Raw genomic sequence first — 17419 nt, 5'->3', positions numbered from 1 at the left:
AGTAGGTCAAATACAATGGCAGAACTCAGTGTTAATGGAAGGACTCTGAGTGTGGACAAACTGAAAGATCTTGGAGTCTGTGTCCATAGGACACTCAAGGCTGCTGCACAGGTTGATTGTGTTGGACTTCATTACCATGGGATTGAGGTTAAGAGCTGTGAGGTAATGTTGGAGTTATCCAAGACCTTGGTTAGGCCACAATTGAACATTGTGTTCATTTCTGGTCAATGCATTACAGAAAAGATGTGGCTGCTCTACAGAGGATGCTGAAGAGATTTACAATTATGTTGCCTGGATTGGAAAGCATGCCTTATGAGGATAGGTTGAGTAAACTTGCTCTTTTCTCCTTGGAGTGATGGAGGATGAGGGGTGACCTGATGGAGGTGTACAAGATGATGAGAGGCATTGATTATGTTGATGACCATAGGCTTTTTGCCAGGGTTGAATTGTCTAACATGAAAGGGCATAGTTTTGAGGGAGTAAGATTGTGGGTGGGTTGGGTGGGGTGGGGGGGGGAAGGAGGGAAAGAAAGGCAGAATATTAGGTACATGGAACTGAGAAAAATGGAGGCTTATGCAGTAGGGAAATTCTTGACAATTATTAGAATAGGTTATTAGGTTGGCGCGGCACTGTGGACCTAAGTTCCTGTAGTGTGCTGTAGATTTCTATGTTCTATGACGGTGCAGTGCAATAGATTTCCACATGAACATGGGTGCAGCTTTAAGAGGAACCTGCACATGGTGTTAAGCTTTTGACTGTTATTGGTGGGATACTAAATTTATTTCTGATGGAAAGGAAGCACCATTAATAAAACATATTTGGAACATTTGGAACAAATTTAACAATTTAAATGGATCATCAACAAAAAAACTCCAAAAACAACTTTGATTAAAATAGATGAATTCCTTTAACAATGGATAATGAAATTCTACATGCATGGTCCCATAAAGGGATCAGGTATGTAGAAGATTATGTACAGGTCAATAATATCATTTGAACAGTTTAAAAAAATAAATATAATATTCATACATAATACAATCTTCTGCTACTTTCAATTGAAGAGCTTTTTTCAGAGATGAATTAGGACCGACCATGATTCTGCCAGAGGGCAGTGAAATAGAGATTCTGATTCGAAAGTTGGACACAAAGAAATTTACATCAGTTATGTATTTTCTTACTTCAATCGGGCACCCCTAAACTGGAGTTATATAGATCAAAACAAATATGGGAATTGGACTTGAATATTGGTATTGATGATAAGACCTGGTCTAATTTATGTCAGGATTGCATGACTAGTACAGTTAATGTAAGATATAGACTGGTGCAAAATAACTTCTTGCATCAGCTATATCTTACCCCACAGATGTTGCATAAATTAAATTCTAATTCATCAAATATGTTTTAGGTGTGGGGAAGAAATAGGTACCTTTTTACATTCTACCTGGTCATGCACTAAAGTGAAACCCTTTTGAGAAAATTTAAGAATTTTATTAAACCAGATTATTGGGAAACATTTGCCACAAAGTCCAGAATTGTTTCTCATAGGAAATATTGTAGATCTAAGACCTAATATCAGGCTGTCTAAGTACCAATTAGAATTTCTTAAAGTTGTATTAACAGTGGCCAGGAAATATATTGTGGTTACTTGGAAGTCTGATTCACTTTAGACATAGTCAGATGGAATGCAGTTATGTTCCCATGGAGAAAATTACTTACAATTTAAGGAAGAAGTATAATATGTTTTTGGAGGTATGGCAGCCATATTTGCACAATGCAGGGTTGAATATTTAAAATACTTATTCTGATTTTGAGTTTTTTCGGCAGGCATGTACCTTATGGAACAATTTTGGGGAACTGAGGTTAGTCCTCTCCACAGCTACCTGGCCCCTGATCTACTCTTGCAGCCACATATTTATGTAGCTGGTTCAGTTGAGCTTCTGGTCAGAGGTGATCCCAGCAATATTGTTGGGTGGAGTATTCAGTGACGGCAACACCATTGATTGTCAAGGGTAGATGGTGAGGCTCCCTCATTGGAGAATGTCATTGGCTGGAACCTCCACCTTTGAATCCACTTCTGAATTTTTTTGGGCTTTTCCTACTTCAGTGAATTGTTTCATTTTCTGAGGAATTGTAAATAGAATTCATTATTGTGCAATTATCAGCATACATCCCCAGCTCTGGGCGAAGGATAGAGAGAATATCATTGATATAGCAGATAAAGGTGGTTATACATTATCATGAGGACTTCTCATGCTCTCGGGCTTAACAACAACCACAATCCAATCACTTTTATGTGAGCTATTTTCCCCAGGCGGCCATTTTCTTCAGGCCTCTATCACCTCATCTCTGGAATTTTAACTATTTGGAGCAAGGCTTTATATTGAGCTTTTGGGGGAAAAAAAATAAGTACTCTTCACGGCATCTTACATTGGTGAACAGATTATTGGTGAGTGATAGAACTGTTGGCACTTTCCACTTTTCCTGATGATAGTTGTTGGAATGGATTTCTCCTGCTTTTCGTGGACACGATGTATCTGGGCAACTTTTTACTATATTGTGTAGATGCCAATAACACACTGGAGCAAATTGGCTAGAAGCACGGCTAGTTCTGAAACCCAGGTTTTCGGCTGGGATGATGTCTACTTGAACTGTGTTTGTTGTATCCAGAACTCTTGGTTATTTCTTGACATTTTATGCAGTAAATCAAATTGGTACTGATGGTGGATTATCCATTTAGCATTTCCATTTGAGAATTATTGTAAATCCTCCAGTCTTGGCTTTGTCTCCAAGAAGTGTCCTGTCAATCTTATTTATTTTCCACATAAAGCCTTAATTTCAGCCAATTTGATTGAGAAATAAGGGGTGGGAACTGTAAGAAAGCTGCTCTGCAGAGAGAACAGTACTGGAATTGGTGCCAAGATTTGTAAGAAAAATCAAAACATCAGGAAATACTACATTAAAATGTACCACAATAGCATAGAAATGCTGGGCTGTTTCACTGTCCTGGTATGAATTTAATGAAGTCCTAGCCTGACTCACTGATTTTCTCCAGCAACTTTTTTTGTGTTTTTACCTTTTCTTGATCTCATTAGCAACATCCAATAGGGGAAAAATGAGGAGTGTTAAGTGAAGATATGAGGATCTGAATTGCATCTTTGTTGTAATATTATTTAGTGCAGGTTGTGTGAGATGCCAGATACTGACAAATAATGCTGCATCTGAATACTAGGCAACTGGTGCAAAGTACATTGTCATAAAGCAGGTGCATTGTAAATGGGCTCTGAGAGCTTGGTATTTAGGTGATTGGAGGGAGGCATTTATCTTGTGATTGAGGCACAACAAGCATTACCTTTTCAGCTGCAGCAGTTAGGCTAACCCAATCCAAGCCCATCTATACAGGGTCAAGGATTAAGCAGAACTGTGTTTTCAAGTGTATTTTAATTGAATCGACATCCCAGCATCTTTACATTTGTCATTGATCTGACCCACAATATTGGCTAAACAAGAATAAATGAAAAGGTTTGCGCATTTATGGTTTAAATTTGGGTAGTTTCAATTAAAAATTGGGAAGATTGAAGGCAATGGCTCCAGCCCCGTCCTCTTGCCACCAATTCTTTGCGCTTTGGATTGACTACTGAGAATCTCCGTGTCCAATCTCACCTTGACACCAGGTTCCGAAGTCCAAATGTAGACATTACAAAGATCAACTTTCAGCTCCCAAATACCCGGTTCCTGCCCCTGCCTCCTTTGCCCACCTTTCCTCATTTTTTTACCTCCAGAATTTACTATTCATGTTTTCCTTGTCCTCCTCCCATCATGATCTGACTCAGGCGTCATCTCACCACTCTTCGCATTGTTAAATTAAAAAGATGGTTCATGCACAATTTGGACCCAAAAATAAACATTTTGCAACAAGAAGTTTCAAAAATGACTTGCTTTTCACAGATCTATTTCCATTAATTTCATGCCATTTTTAGAAATCTAAAAATAGATAATATGCAGAAATTGATATTAGTTTCAATAAAGTCACAAAAATCCAGGCTAGAATGATAACGCATTCCTTACCGATATGTATGTATGACCTCACGGACGTTTTCTTTAAATGGTTGAGCAGGTCTGCGTTTACTGTAACTTGTGATATATACAAGCACCTGGAGGTTCAACATAGGAATGTAAGCAGACAAAATGTAACACTGAGCGAAAGAATACGTTGGGGAAGATGTTTAACTTGATAAAATTATATTCGAAGGACGGTCATTGATGAGAGAATTTCAGCAATTCCAGAACTGAAGGCTAGACATCCGACAGCAGTGTCAGTATTAGTTTGATTTGGGCGTCATGTTCGGTAGACACCTGGGCCGAAGGGCCTTTTTTCTGGGCTGTACTGTTCAATGCCAATTCTTGCTGGAGGGTGTCTGTGTACAACACAGGTAGGTGGAATGCTGCATGCACGGGACATAAGTTTTCCGGGAGGCTAGAGATAGAATGACAAGATTTGTAATTACATGAGAATGTTGAAATCGATGGTAATTACTCCAGCAATGCGATGACGCCTGAGTCAGATCATGATGGGAGGAGGACAAGGAAAACATGAATAGTAAATTCTGGAGGTAAAAAAAAATGAGGAAAGGTGGGCAAAGGAGGCAGGGGCAGGAACCGGGTACTTGGGAGCTGAAAGTTGATCTTTGTAATGTCTACAATTGGACTTCGGGACCTGGTGTCAAGGTGAGATTGGACACGGAGATTCTCAGTAGTCAATCCAAAGCGCAAAGAATTGATGGCAAGAGGACGGGGCTGGAGCCATTGCCTTCAATCTTCCCAATTTTTAATTAAAACCAAAATGTAGGCAACGAGTCTGTTGCGATGTTTCCTTTTCGAGCATTCTAAACAATTTGTGCAGTTGATGGATTCGGATTCCCATGACGACCTTGGACACTCTATAAAACGATATTGTGCAGTGCCAACTCGGGACTGTGCAAGTTGGGGGGTGCAGAGAACGGCGTCTTCTGCCGCTCAATCCTTGTTTCAGCAGAGCGACGGCTCGCAGTGGGGATCACGTGCGGCGGCGTGTGAAGTGACGGAGGCAGGAGGTGGTGGTGTGGAAGCGGTGCTGGGCCAGGCCTGTGATCGGTAGTGTATAGCACAAAATCTATTCTTGGAACCCGCGTAAGTAAGTGTACGGGAACGTTCGGAGGATCATTTCGTGAATATAGATCCAGTAAATGGTCCTCTAGAGGATTTGATACCTTTGAGTCTATGTGTGGCCACTGATGCAGTATGTAAATTTGATACAATCTACCAGGTGCATACATTGTATCAGTTTGATCCAATGCATATGTTTGTATATTTGTATTTTATGTCCCATTTAAGCTAATTAATGGATAGAATGGCCCGGTATTAGCACGATGCCTCCGATCTGTGTTAACTTGGGAAGCTTCTCTGATGAAAATCTATATGGTAATTGATAAGGACCATATATGGACCTGTGTAATTTTTTTTTTCAGACACCATTGCTGGAGGCTTAAACGAACGAGTGCTTCCCAATCAGATTGTCTATCCCCCCGCCCCCATTTGCTGCTGTGCATATTTCACCAGAAACAATGAAGGGTGAATTGCTTAAAAATTTAATATCTGAAAATTATTTCCACGTTTGAACTCTACAATGTAACTATGCTGTGGATCAAAAAGAAAATGTCAAAACAATTCTCTCAATGATCTGAAGCCAAATAATTGCAAATGTTGGAAATGTGAATTAAGAACAGAAAATGAGAGAAATATTCAGCAGGGCAAGCAGCATCTGTGGAGAGAGAGAGAAATAGGATGAGCACTTTGAGTCAATGACCTTTCAGCATCGAATAGTTTAAGCTGTCCTTTTTGTCTCAGGAATTGTAGGTCACCCACATTTCTCCTGTTTACTGCAGTAAAGGAAAGCAGCTAAACCACAGCTATGCTTCGGAGTTGAGGCTATCAAAGTGCATTGCATCAAGAGAAGTACTAGGTCATATAATGTTGAATCAAGCTGTTTGTCACTTCATAAATTTATTTTAAAATTCATGAATCATTTCTGTTATGCATCCAAATTGAATAGCCAAAACAGTGACTAATGCAGATAAATATATAATATGGATCACAAATTACCAAAATTAATTCTGAATCGCCATCCCACAATTATCTTTTTTTCTGTATCCATTTTTCAAAAATGTTATCCCTGTATTTGTTCTCTTTAATTGATTCTAGACTCCATGTAAAGAAAGTGAACTGTTGAACTTCCCTCTTTCACAGGCCATACTTTAGAACCATAGAATATTGCAGCATGGAAATGGGCCCTTCAGCCCATCTGGTCAATGCCAAACTTTTTTCTGCCTAGTCCAATCAACCTGAAGCTGGACTATAGCCTTTCATACCCCTCCCACCCATGTACCTATCCAATCTTCTCTTAAATATTGAATTCGAACCCACACCCATCACTTCCGCTGGCAGCTTGTTTCACACTCTCACCACCATCTGAATGAAGAAGTTCCCCTTAAATCTTTACACTTTTTGTCCATGATGTCACATTCATCTCACTAAAAAGCAATGAGTTGGTGGACCAGATGAGGTTGCTGCAATATGTCGTTTGCAAATCTGCATCATGGGTGTTTTGATTGTGGAAGTTGGCCAAATGCAAGCAACTTTCAATACTTTTAAAAATGTGGTGGTTTCAATGGAGCAAAATTTTTAATTGCCCTGGCTTTAGGGTAGGCCTGGGAGGAAGTGGTACTAATGTTCAATTGTAATTGGAAAGTCTGCTTTGCCATCCACCTCCAATTTTCCTACCCCGAGGCTTAAGATCACTGCTGACCTTGATCTCAACTTTGTTTCTACACTTTGCTTTTCTCAGCCTTAATATGTTTCCCCAACAAGCCCAAGTTTTGAAGTTGTCAATTGACTGCCAACCACTGCAGCTTTTTGAGAGAATTCATTTGCATGTGATCTACTTCTTGACATCAGACCTGAATGGCGAACCTTTCACTTTAATTGGAAATCCCTTTGTCCTAAACTTTCACACCGGAGGAAACAGTTTATCTTGAACTACCCTGATGAGTACCTATATTAATTATCTATGGCATCCTAAATAAAATCTCCTAGATCAAGGAAGTGTATTCTGTGCAACCAATCCCTACTGTTTAATATATTCAATCATAATATGGATTCCTGATAGTGAATCTGTTTTGTGACATTTTGCTTATACCAATGCCATTACAACTTAAAGTGCAGTGGACAGGAATAGAATGTAAGGACCCTATTCTATGAATTTGCACACATATTAAATGATTTGGGGAGCCAATTGATGCAGAAAAATGCTTGCCACAGGGACATTGGATCCATTCTACAATGAGCTAACATCCAATTTTCTTGCTCAGATTTGAGAGGTGTATGCCATTTGTATCTTATGAACAAGTGATTGCTCTGTGATGGGATGCCTAATTTTTCCCCTATTTGTACAGTCATTTGTGTAAAGCAATAAAGTTCAATTTCTGCAATAATTTGATCTTTTCTGCTCATACCTACATCTTTATCTTTTCTCTCCTACTTTCTTTAAACCTCAGCTCTGTGATTAGCTGAATCCATGATGCTCTAAGGTGTCTGAAAGCCCTCTCATCCTTTACCCAGACCCAAATCTGTCTGCTCTTGCCAAGCAAATACTGGTAAGGTTACAATGGACTGTTGGTATCCAGCAATAGAAATGGGTATGCTCAAACAAGTGCATTCTAACTTACAAAATTAGGTGCAGATTAAATGTTGGATGGTTAGTTGGTCATTAGTACTAATAAGAGGATTTTATTGCAAATTTTATGAATTTCATTTTCTCACTACTGAGGTGAGATCATTATTTTGGTCCAGATTACCATAATAGCTGTGCTGTAATTATTACCCACATATTCCTATGTTTATTGTCAGATCACGATACTCTGCACAAACATTATTTAAAGAAAACTGCATGTTACAAATATTAATAGTTAAAGAACTATGTGTTGCACCTTTGATGCATATTGTATAATTGCCATTTTGTACTGCAAACCAGAAAAGTTTGTTTGGCTTCACCCTGACAATGGATGAGGCCAAGAACCATCATGTCATTGGAGGAATGATTTGGGGAGTTGATGTTTGACCACATGAAGCTCCAGGTTTAGAGCCACAAATAGAATGTAGGTATTTGGAGAGTCAGTCACCCAATCTGTGTTTTGTCTCTCCAATGCATATGAAACCACACCAGACATACTGAATGCAGTAGATTAGATTGGACAATATGCATGTAATGCTCTCTCTTCCCTGGGTGGGTGTGTTTGTGGCCCTGGATGGAGATGAATGGAAAGATATAGGGACAGATCTTCCACTTTCCGTGGTTGCAACAGGAAGTGCCCAAGGTGATGGAAGAGTGGGTGAGGAGGGAAGAATCGAGTCTCTGAAAGACTGATACCATCAAAAGTGGAGAGGGGAGCATGTGGCAGTTAGTGGGATCCTGCGGAAGTTTGCAAAAGTATTAGAAGGTAAGTGTCAGATGCGGAGGCTTGTGGGATGGAAAGTGAGGACAAAAGAGTCTCTGTCCTTGTTCCACCTGGGGAGAGATGGCGTAATGGAAGAAGTACGAGAAATAGAAGGGAATAGGACGCAAGCTTTATCACTGACAGTAAGCTATGATCCGTTTATTAAAGAAAGAGGACATTTTGGATGTTTCTATAAGCATTAGTCTTGTCAGATCAATAATCGAAGGTGATTGCAGGAGGCTGAAGAATGATTATAGGACTTCCTTGTGTCAGGGGATTAAGCAGTGTTCAAGGACTCAAATGAGGATCTGAATTACTGCACCAGGGCTGTCACAAATGTAATCAAAGCACCTGTGGACAAATGTGACCTCACCAAGTCATTTAGGGTTTCTCCAACCAAAAGCCCTAGATGAACAATGAAATCCAGAATTTGCTGAGAGCCAGATTACAGGCATTTGTTCAGAGATCCAGATCACTATAGAAGAAGTAGATATGACCTACGGAAAGCCATCTCCCTTGTGAAGTAGAGTTTGCGGATGAAAATGGAAACCACGAAGGATACCTGCCAACTGTGGCAGGGCCTAAATGACATAACCTCCTACAAAACTAAATCCAGTGCAGTAGGAGATGACAAAGCTTCACTCCCAGACAAACTCAATGCCTTCTATGCCCGATTCAACCACAAGAACAAGAATGAACCTCCACTGTGCACCCCATGCTCTATGATAATCCTCTTCTTTGTATATTGAAGGATGATATGCGGGTTGCCTTCAGGAGAGTGAACCTGAAGAAAGCATTCAGTCAGGGCAGAGTACCTGGCCAAGTATTAAAAATCTGTGCTGGCCAACTCACCAATGTATTCATGGATATCTTCAACATCTCATTCCAGCAAGGCATGGTATCCACCTGTTTCAAACAGGTGTCAATTGTACCAGTGCCCTAGAAGTGTGTGGTACCTGCCTAAATGACTTTCGACCAGTGGTTCTCACATCAACTGTGTTGAAGTGTTTTGAAAGGCTGGTGTGGAAGGATATAAGCTCCTGCCTTGAGTAGGGGCATGGATCTGTTCTAATTCATCATCGAGGTAAAGCTTCCATTATTGTCATTTAATATTACATTTAGAATGTAACATGCATGAAATTCTTTGATTTTTTGCTTACCATAAAGCAGACAGAGAGTCGTCACTTTGTCCAGTGCTCCTCACACAAGCCTACAGCACCTCATATTCCTAGGCGGTCCCCTCCAAGTACTGATCAGGCCTGTGCCTCCTTAGCTTCCAGGATCAGACAATCTCATGCATATTCAAGCTGTTAGACTTCTGAGGGAACAGGGCAATGGTGGATACCATCTCACAGGTTCTACACAAAGCCCTGGAGCACCTGGACAGCAAAGGCATATACATAAGGATGTTCTTTACCCACTACAGTTTGGCATTTAACACCATCATTCCCTCAAAACTAATCAGCAAACTCCAAGATCTGGGATGCCACATCCCCCTCTAATTTAATCCTGGATTTCCTCCCCTCCAGACCACAATCAGTGAAGATTGGTAAGAACAACCCCTCCATAATCTCCATCAGTACTGGAGCACCCACAGGCTGTATTCTTAGCCCCCTGCTCTACTCGCTTTACACCTATGACAGTGTTTGGTACGACAACATCACCAATTACAAATTCGCTAACGATAGCATGGTAGTGGATTGTATAAAAAAGGGCAATGTGACCATACAAGATGAAGATTTAAAAACTTGGCTGAATGGTGCTCTCACTCGGTGTCACCAAAATCAAGGAGCTGATTGTTGTCTCCAGGAAGGGAAACCAGAAGTGTATGATGCAGTGATCATTGGGGGATCAAAGTTGGAGAGGTTGAGCAAATTTTGGTTCTTAGAAGTCACCATCTCGGATGATCTTTCCTGGGCTCAACATACTAACTGCCATCCTGAAGAAAGCACATCAACCACTTTACTTCCTCAGGAGTTTGCAGAAGTTTGTTATGACATCAGAAACCCTGTTAAATTTCTACAGATGTGTGGCAGTAAATGTGCTGGCGGGTTGCATCATGGTCTGTTATGGGGTCACCAATAACCCCCAAGTGTAAAGCACTGCAAAAGGTAGTGGACACAGCCCCAGGATATCACAGGTAAAAACCCTCCCTACCACCGAGAACATCTACGGGGGAACGCTGCCGTCAAAGAACAGCAACAATCATCAGGATTCACAGCACTCAGCATATGCTCTATTCTCTCTTCTACCATCAGGAAAGAGGTAGAGGTCCCACAAGATTTACACCATCGGGTTCAGGAACAGCTGCTACTCCTCTACCATCACTTCCTCAATAATAAACTCAATCAGGAACTCATTTAAGGACCTTTACTCTTGCACTTCATTGTTTTTTTCCTCTCCTCTATTGCACAGTCAATTTGTTTACATGTGTACATTATGTACATTTTTTTCACTACCATTAAGTGGTAATTCTGCCTCACCTGCAGGAAAAGGAATCTTGGGGTTGTATGTGATGTCATGTATGTACTCTGACAAGAAATCCGAAATAATCTCTGACTGTTTCCCCATCATTTTGCGTGCCATGTACTCTGGAACATGTAAACTTTTGCAGGGAGAGCAGTGTTCTTTTCACTTTGTTTCCACCTTAATTATATTTAATTCTAGACTTAAATAAAGAATGCATTTTTTTTAAAAAAGTGAAGGCCAGTCTAATCAGAATGTTGTTGCGGAACAGACGGGGAAAGGAAGGTGAATGAAGAGGAAGAGATGTTGACGAGAACAAATGGTGAGGATATGTTGGGGAGTAGGTGTGGGAATGAGTGGTGCTAAGAATTAGACACCATGAATATCTCAGTTTTGGCATTAAACTGTAAAGGAGTGTGGCTGGTTTCTATGATGGCAGACTGCCATTTGAGGAAAGATCAACTACGCCAGGCCCCTATACTCCCATTTAGAAAAATGAGAGGACACTTTATTGAAATAATTCAAAATTCTTTAGGGGTTTGATGGGCTGGATACTGAGAGAATGATTCCTCTGGTTGAAGGTCTAGAACCAGGAGTCTGCAGAGGAGCCATTCTCAACCTTTCTTTGGGCATGGCCTCCTTAGAACTCTGCTCAAAGTTTATGGGTCCATTTTCCTGTGAAGTAGCCAAGTTTTAGTTTCTTTCATACTTCTCTCCTACTGACTACATAAAAAATATTGATGTTATCTGAGGTGAAAAGAAAGCAAGGCTGTTACTTAAATGTGCTGCAGCCCTTAGGAAGGGCTGTAGGGTCTCCATTGAGAATGGCTGGTCTAGAGTCTAGTCACAGAATGATTCCTCAGGTCTAGTTGAAGAGTCTAGAATCTCAAAATTAGGGGCAAGCCACTTGATATAGAAAGAGTGATGCGTCATTTGAATTTTCTGCCCCTCAGGGCTGTGGAAACCCAATCAAAGAGATCATTCATATTGGATTTCTGGATACAAAAAAAATGAAGGGATATTGATCTACACAAGTAAATAATGTTCTGGTAAATGTTCAGCTGTGATCTTACTGAATGGTGGAGCAGACCTGAGGGACTGAATGGCCACTCTTGTTCTTGCTTCCATTTCTTGTGTTCTAATAATGGTAAACTCTGCCCAGATCAAAATTAGTGAAAAGAATATTCAAAATGAGAATGAAACCATTGACAATATTCACTAATGTGTTGTCTGCACTTGACAAGCAAAGTCAATGGTAAACCAATACTAATTTTCTTGTAATGTTAAATAATGTTGACATGCCAACGTTGCAGTAATAGATTCAATGTAAGGAGCCAGTGCAATCTGAGAGTGCACAGTCAATATTTATGTTTAGGTTTACTGTCTAAACCAGTCTAGGTATACTGGGTGTTGAATGCATGCTCCCACTTTATACTGTGTAGCAGTATTGAACACCATTTTGAAGATTTGTGATTTTAAAATTTAGACATACAGCATGGCAACAAGGCTCTTCCGGCTCATGAGTCCATGCCAGCCAAATATCCTAATTAACACAACCCTCATATATAAGGGTGGGAGAAAACTGTAGCACCTAGAAGAAACCCAGACAAACACTGGGAGAATGACAAACTCCATACAGACAGTGCTGGATTCGAGCCCAAGTCACTGGCACTGTAATAGCGTTGTACTAACTGTATATTATCTCTCTATCTGTTTTCTCTTTCACCTCTGCAGTTTTGCTGAATGAAGACTCAAATATATGAAGTGATGCACCAAATTATATTGGATTAGTCCAAAATCTGAATAGTTTTCTAAGTCTGAATAACTTCACCAGGTACGTTGAAACCTATATAAAAATGATAATATTATTTACAAGTGAATATGTTGTTTAAATAGTGCACATAATTCAGTACTGTTTCTTTTTTATTCATCATGAATCAAAATAAAAAGTTTATGGCCTTCTACTTGAGTATTTCAGTTTACTGTTGAGAGATATGAAACTCCTTCTCTCACTCCCCCTTACCCCTGTCCTTCATCCTGTTGACCTACAGGTCTAGACCTAATCCTTGGTGAAGAAGGCTCAGATTTGAAACTGGTCACTGGTACAGCAAAATTATTCCGTAAATGTCTATCTAGAAACCTCATAAATGCTACTATCATCACTGCTTCCACCATTACTCCTTAAATTTCCTCGTCCCTACCTTGTACTGTATTTATGGCCTGCAGTGTGTGATGCTTTATTCCTCAAGAAAAGATTCTAACTGTCCACTCTATCAAGTCTCCCCTCAGCCTCCAAAGCTTCAGTAAAAACAACCCAAATTTCTCCCAACTCTCCCCATAATTCGTACCCTCTAAACCAGGCAACATCTTGGTAAACCTCTTCTGTACTCTTTCCGAAGCCTCTATACCCTATATTGGGATGGCCATAAGTGTACACAGAATTCAAAGTAAAATCCATTGTTTTTCCTCTGCTCGAAACTCCTACTCTTTTTCATTAAATATCTCGTTTCCTGGTTCAAAACACACATTAGGCTTTGGATTCCTGCTTTAAGTAGTAGATATGTGTGGAGCAAAGGAAAGGATAAAATTAAAATGTTAGAAAAGGTGTTATAGCAGGCATCTATGAGGCATATATTACTACTGGTAGGTATACTGTAGGATATTCCACTGTGGTCCACTGGGTCACATGTGGTCCACTGAGTCGCATGCAGCTAGTTATTTATCATTGTTTGCCTGACTCTATGCTGCCACCTCTCAACATATCGATATAATCTTTCAACTGTGAACCACTGCTCAGCACCTGCACCTGCTGGAGACAAAGTGAATATGCTGTGATTGAAGATTCACTTAAAAATAGGGAAAGTTTTGTTTGTTAGCATGCTGACATTTTAGAATAGAGTTCAATGCAGCTCCTAGTCCCTAATCACCAGCTGCCTTTGCCCAGGTCTTGTCTTTAGTTGTGGTTCTTGCTCTCTAACTCTAGCCAATTCCAAAACTCAAGGACCACCAGGAGAACTAATGTCAAATTTCTTCATCATGTGTGCTGTAATAGTTTCTTTGGAATTAACAAGAGCAGTATTGATTGTGTTGTAGAAATAAGCACCAGCTCAGTTATATCTTGTCCTTGAATTTAAAAAGCTGAGATAGAATGAAGGCAAGTGCATTCTCACCAATCACCAAGTGATGTGATATATATGTCTCATCCTTCTATTCTGCTCATTCAATCGTGTTGGAATAATTCCTTATTTATAACCTTCTGTTTTCATCAAGCTAATAATACAATATCTTTGCACTTCACAAATCAACTTTCCTTTAAGGTTTCAGAAAAAGTTATTTTTGTGATCCACTATATTTTATGCCAATAAATTGTAAATAAGCTTTGTTTATTTTGTTTTATAAACTCAGAATTTGTGGTGAACTGTGGGCAAAATTGGTGTTTGGAGGACAAGAATCTGTTTCACTCTGTTGAACATTCATTTGGATGCTTGTTATCCATTTTGGAGCAAAGAGAGCTAGTTTAAAGTATATTTTAAAATGAAAAATGGTAGAAATAGTGGCAATCGAGAGTTGAGGGGTCCATGTGTGCAGAGAAATTTAAAATGGAGTGTTGGATACAAAAACAAATATTGATATGTTACTGTATAAATTAGTGGAATAGTATTGTAACAGCTTTATACATAACTATAGTTATGTATTTTTCTAGTAAAACTGTATCTAAAGCATTTTATTCAGTTTTGACACCATATCATGAAGAATTATACTAACCTTTGGAAGAGCACATTATTGATTTGCCAGGACATTATTGGGGTGGCAAGCATTCAATTAATCTACATATTAGGTATATATATTCCCATGAATATAGAAGGTTAAAGAATGATTTGATTGATTGTTTTCAAATCCTGTGGAATTGGTAGGCTAGATTGAAAGAAACCTACTCAAGCAATGTCACCTTGAAACAAAAACTAGATCTTTCTTGAGAAAGACTTCATTGGTTGGTAAAAACATATAGGTCTCACAAAAAACAGCATTGATGTTAATTTTAAGATCTAGGATTGATAGAATTTTGAAAGCCAGGAATAAAGCAAAATGTGTAATACAGCCCCACCTGGTTCATTTATCAGGAAGGTAAAAGGCCACGGGGATCCAAGGGAAAGTTGTGTGGAATTCGAAATTAGTGTGGGTAGGTGACAGCAAAGGAATTGGTGGGCAAAAGTTTTGGTGACTAGAGAGCTATATGTAGTGAGGTATCACAGGGATTGACACCAAGTTTGTTATTTTTATTGATGATATGAACAAACAAAGGAGCTAAGGTGAAGTTTGCAGGTAGCACCAAAATTGCCAGTGAAATTGATATAGTGAAGATTTAAAAAATTGTTGGCTATCAGTGAGCTAGCTAACCAAAATGGCAGTGCAGGGAAAGACAATAAAGCTCTGGGGATAAGGAAGGGGTGAGGGAATATATGGGAAAAATGGCATCAGAGGAATTAGAAAGGTGGATAAATGCAGATGCTTGCATTTGTCAGCCAAGGAATAGGTTGTACAAATAGAAAGGGCATGTTGTATAAAATATTAGTTTGATCACACGAAAGTACCATTTTCTAGGTCTGGTTTCCACACAACAGAATGGGTGTGAGAGCACTAAAGAAACATGCAGAGAAGATTTACAGAACACAAGAATTTTGGTTCTAAAAGGAGATGAAGTCAGCGGGAAAAAGAAGAGTGATTTTAAATGAGGTGTTAAAGTTATGACAGGCCTGGATGGAGTGAACAGAAAGGACCTATTTCCTGTGGCAGAGAGTTCTGTAAATAGCGGACATATATTTAAGTTAATAGCTTAAAGAAATAGAGTGTGTTAAGTTAATAGGTTAAAGGAACTCAGTGCCTGAAAGGGTGATGGAGGCAGAAACCTTCCCTACAGTTACAAGGTGCCTAGATAAGCACAGAAAGAGCTATAATCAACAAGACTGAACAGCGGGGAAGTGGAATTAACATAAATGGCTGTTTTGCTTTACCAGCATGATGATGATAATGGGCCAAATGCCCTTTCTTTCTTTGCTTATGGGTCAGGACACTAGTGAACCAGATGTGGTAAGGACACTATCCAGGTCCATTTACATCAATGAAATTTAGAATCAGTGCCACACCAGAAGTCTTTTGCCTTCTGTTGGGACTTGTTTTGACACCAGAATAATTTTTGACATCCGTGAGATTTGCTTTGAGAGGAACCAATTAAAGTGCATTCTCTTGCAACCTTATCATGCTTTATTTGCTTTAAAAAATCCATAATAAAACACCACAACTGTTTGTAAGGTTGCATTCTAACAATAGCTGTGTTGATGATGTGAATTAATTTCTACTGCAACTCTTAACATAGCTTGCATTGTAATGCTGGAATTGGATCTGACCCTGCTCAAGAGCCCAGTTGTTTGATCTCACTTGAACAGTTCGCTGCCCGTGCATAAAGTGCAGCACTAATTCCAGAATAAAATATGTCCTGGAATCCTTAGAAGCTGCAGCATTGCAAATTTAAGTGTGGCATGCCTTATGGTTAGCACAACCTATTGCAGCGCCAGTGACCTGGGTTCGAATCTACTGCTGTCATGACCTGAATGAGTTTTGTCTGAGTGCTCTGGTATACATTTCACGGGCTGAAAGGGCCTTCTAATGTACTGTATCATTAATAAAGAAAAAGATATTGGTTGACTGGCAATAATGCTGCAACAAATGTTATGAGAAAGTGTATTAATGAGATATGACTCAATAATATAAAATATTATTCATCTTCATATGTGCAAACCCAGTACACTAAAACCTAATAAACAAATTTCTGACTTTCATCACCTGCTCGTGAATTAGTGCTGTTGTTTCTGAGGTTAAGGGGAAATAGAAAGCCATTCCATTAAATAAGGAGAACCTGTAGGGAGAGTGAGGAGCAGGAGGGCGATCCAGATTAAAATAAGGCAGCTGGAGACTTGACCTATTTTGATGTAAGAAGGAGATAAATTCAGTGGGGTTGAGTACCCAGGCTCACTTCAGATGTTTATCATGAGGGCATAGCTTGACTGAGGTGCAAAATATAGACTCATCATCAGAGGTGTAACGGTTAGAGAGCAAGTGGATACATAACCATATGTTACACTATTCTGAATGCATTGAAGCAAACAGTATTTGACAGAAATAGCATTCATGACTAAAACTTTTGGTGTACTTGAGAAAGAAACATGTTGCACTGTTTTATTCCTGCTGCACACAAATCTGATTTCTGCACTAATGTTTGCTGCTTAGCTGTGAAGAAGTTGTCTTTGTGTTTATTTTCTTTCTTGTTCCTGTCACTTTAGGTGTTGCAGGAATCCCCATGTGACCAATGTTGAGGGTGCCAGCAAATTGTAGGAAACCATTTATGCAAGCAGGAGAGCAAATTCAGA

The 17419-nt window shown here is 39.5% G+C and overlaps 1 protein-coding gene across 9 annotated transcripts in view; it reads left to right on the top strand.

The window, feature by feature from the left end:
- pomgnt2 (protein O-linked mannose N-acetylglucosaminyltransferase 2 (beta 1,4-)) overlaps window positions 1-17419 on the top strand; it is a 130948-nt gene that overhangs the window by 22359 nt on the left and 91170 nt on the right. For 6 of the 9 annotated variants that reach the window (XR_011352153.1, XM_069920963.1, XM_069920965.1 and 3 more), the window contains one exon: window positions 12729-12828. The gene's annotated coding sequence lies outside the window, so the exon portion shown is untranslated. Of the gene's footprint in view, window positions 1-4652; window positions 4726-5078; window positions 5171-12728; window positions 12829-17419 lie in introns of those variants that run through there. The other 3 variants (XM_069920968.1, XM_069920967.1, XM_069920966.1) reach the window with 3 other exon arrangements.

The sequence above is a fragment of the Narcine bancroftii genome, chromosome 2 (assembly GCF_036971445.1).
Source record: "Narcine bancroftii isolate sNarBan1 chromosome 2, sNarBan1.hap1, whole genome shotgun sequence".
NCBI classification, from domain to species: domain Eukaryota; kingdom Metazoa; phylum Chordata; class Chondrichthyes; order Torpediniformes; family Narcinidae; genus Narcine; species Narcine bancroftii.
The sequence above is the reverse complement of the archived record's forward strand: the minus strand, read 5'-3'. Positions and strand labels throughout refer to the sequence as shown.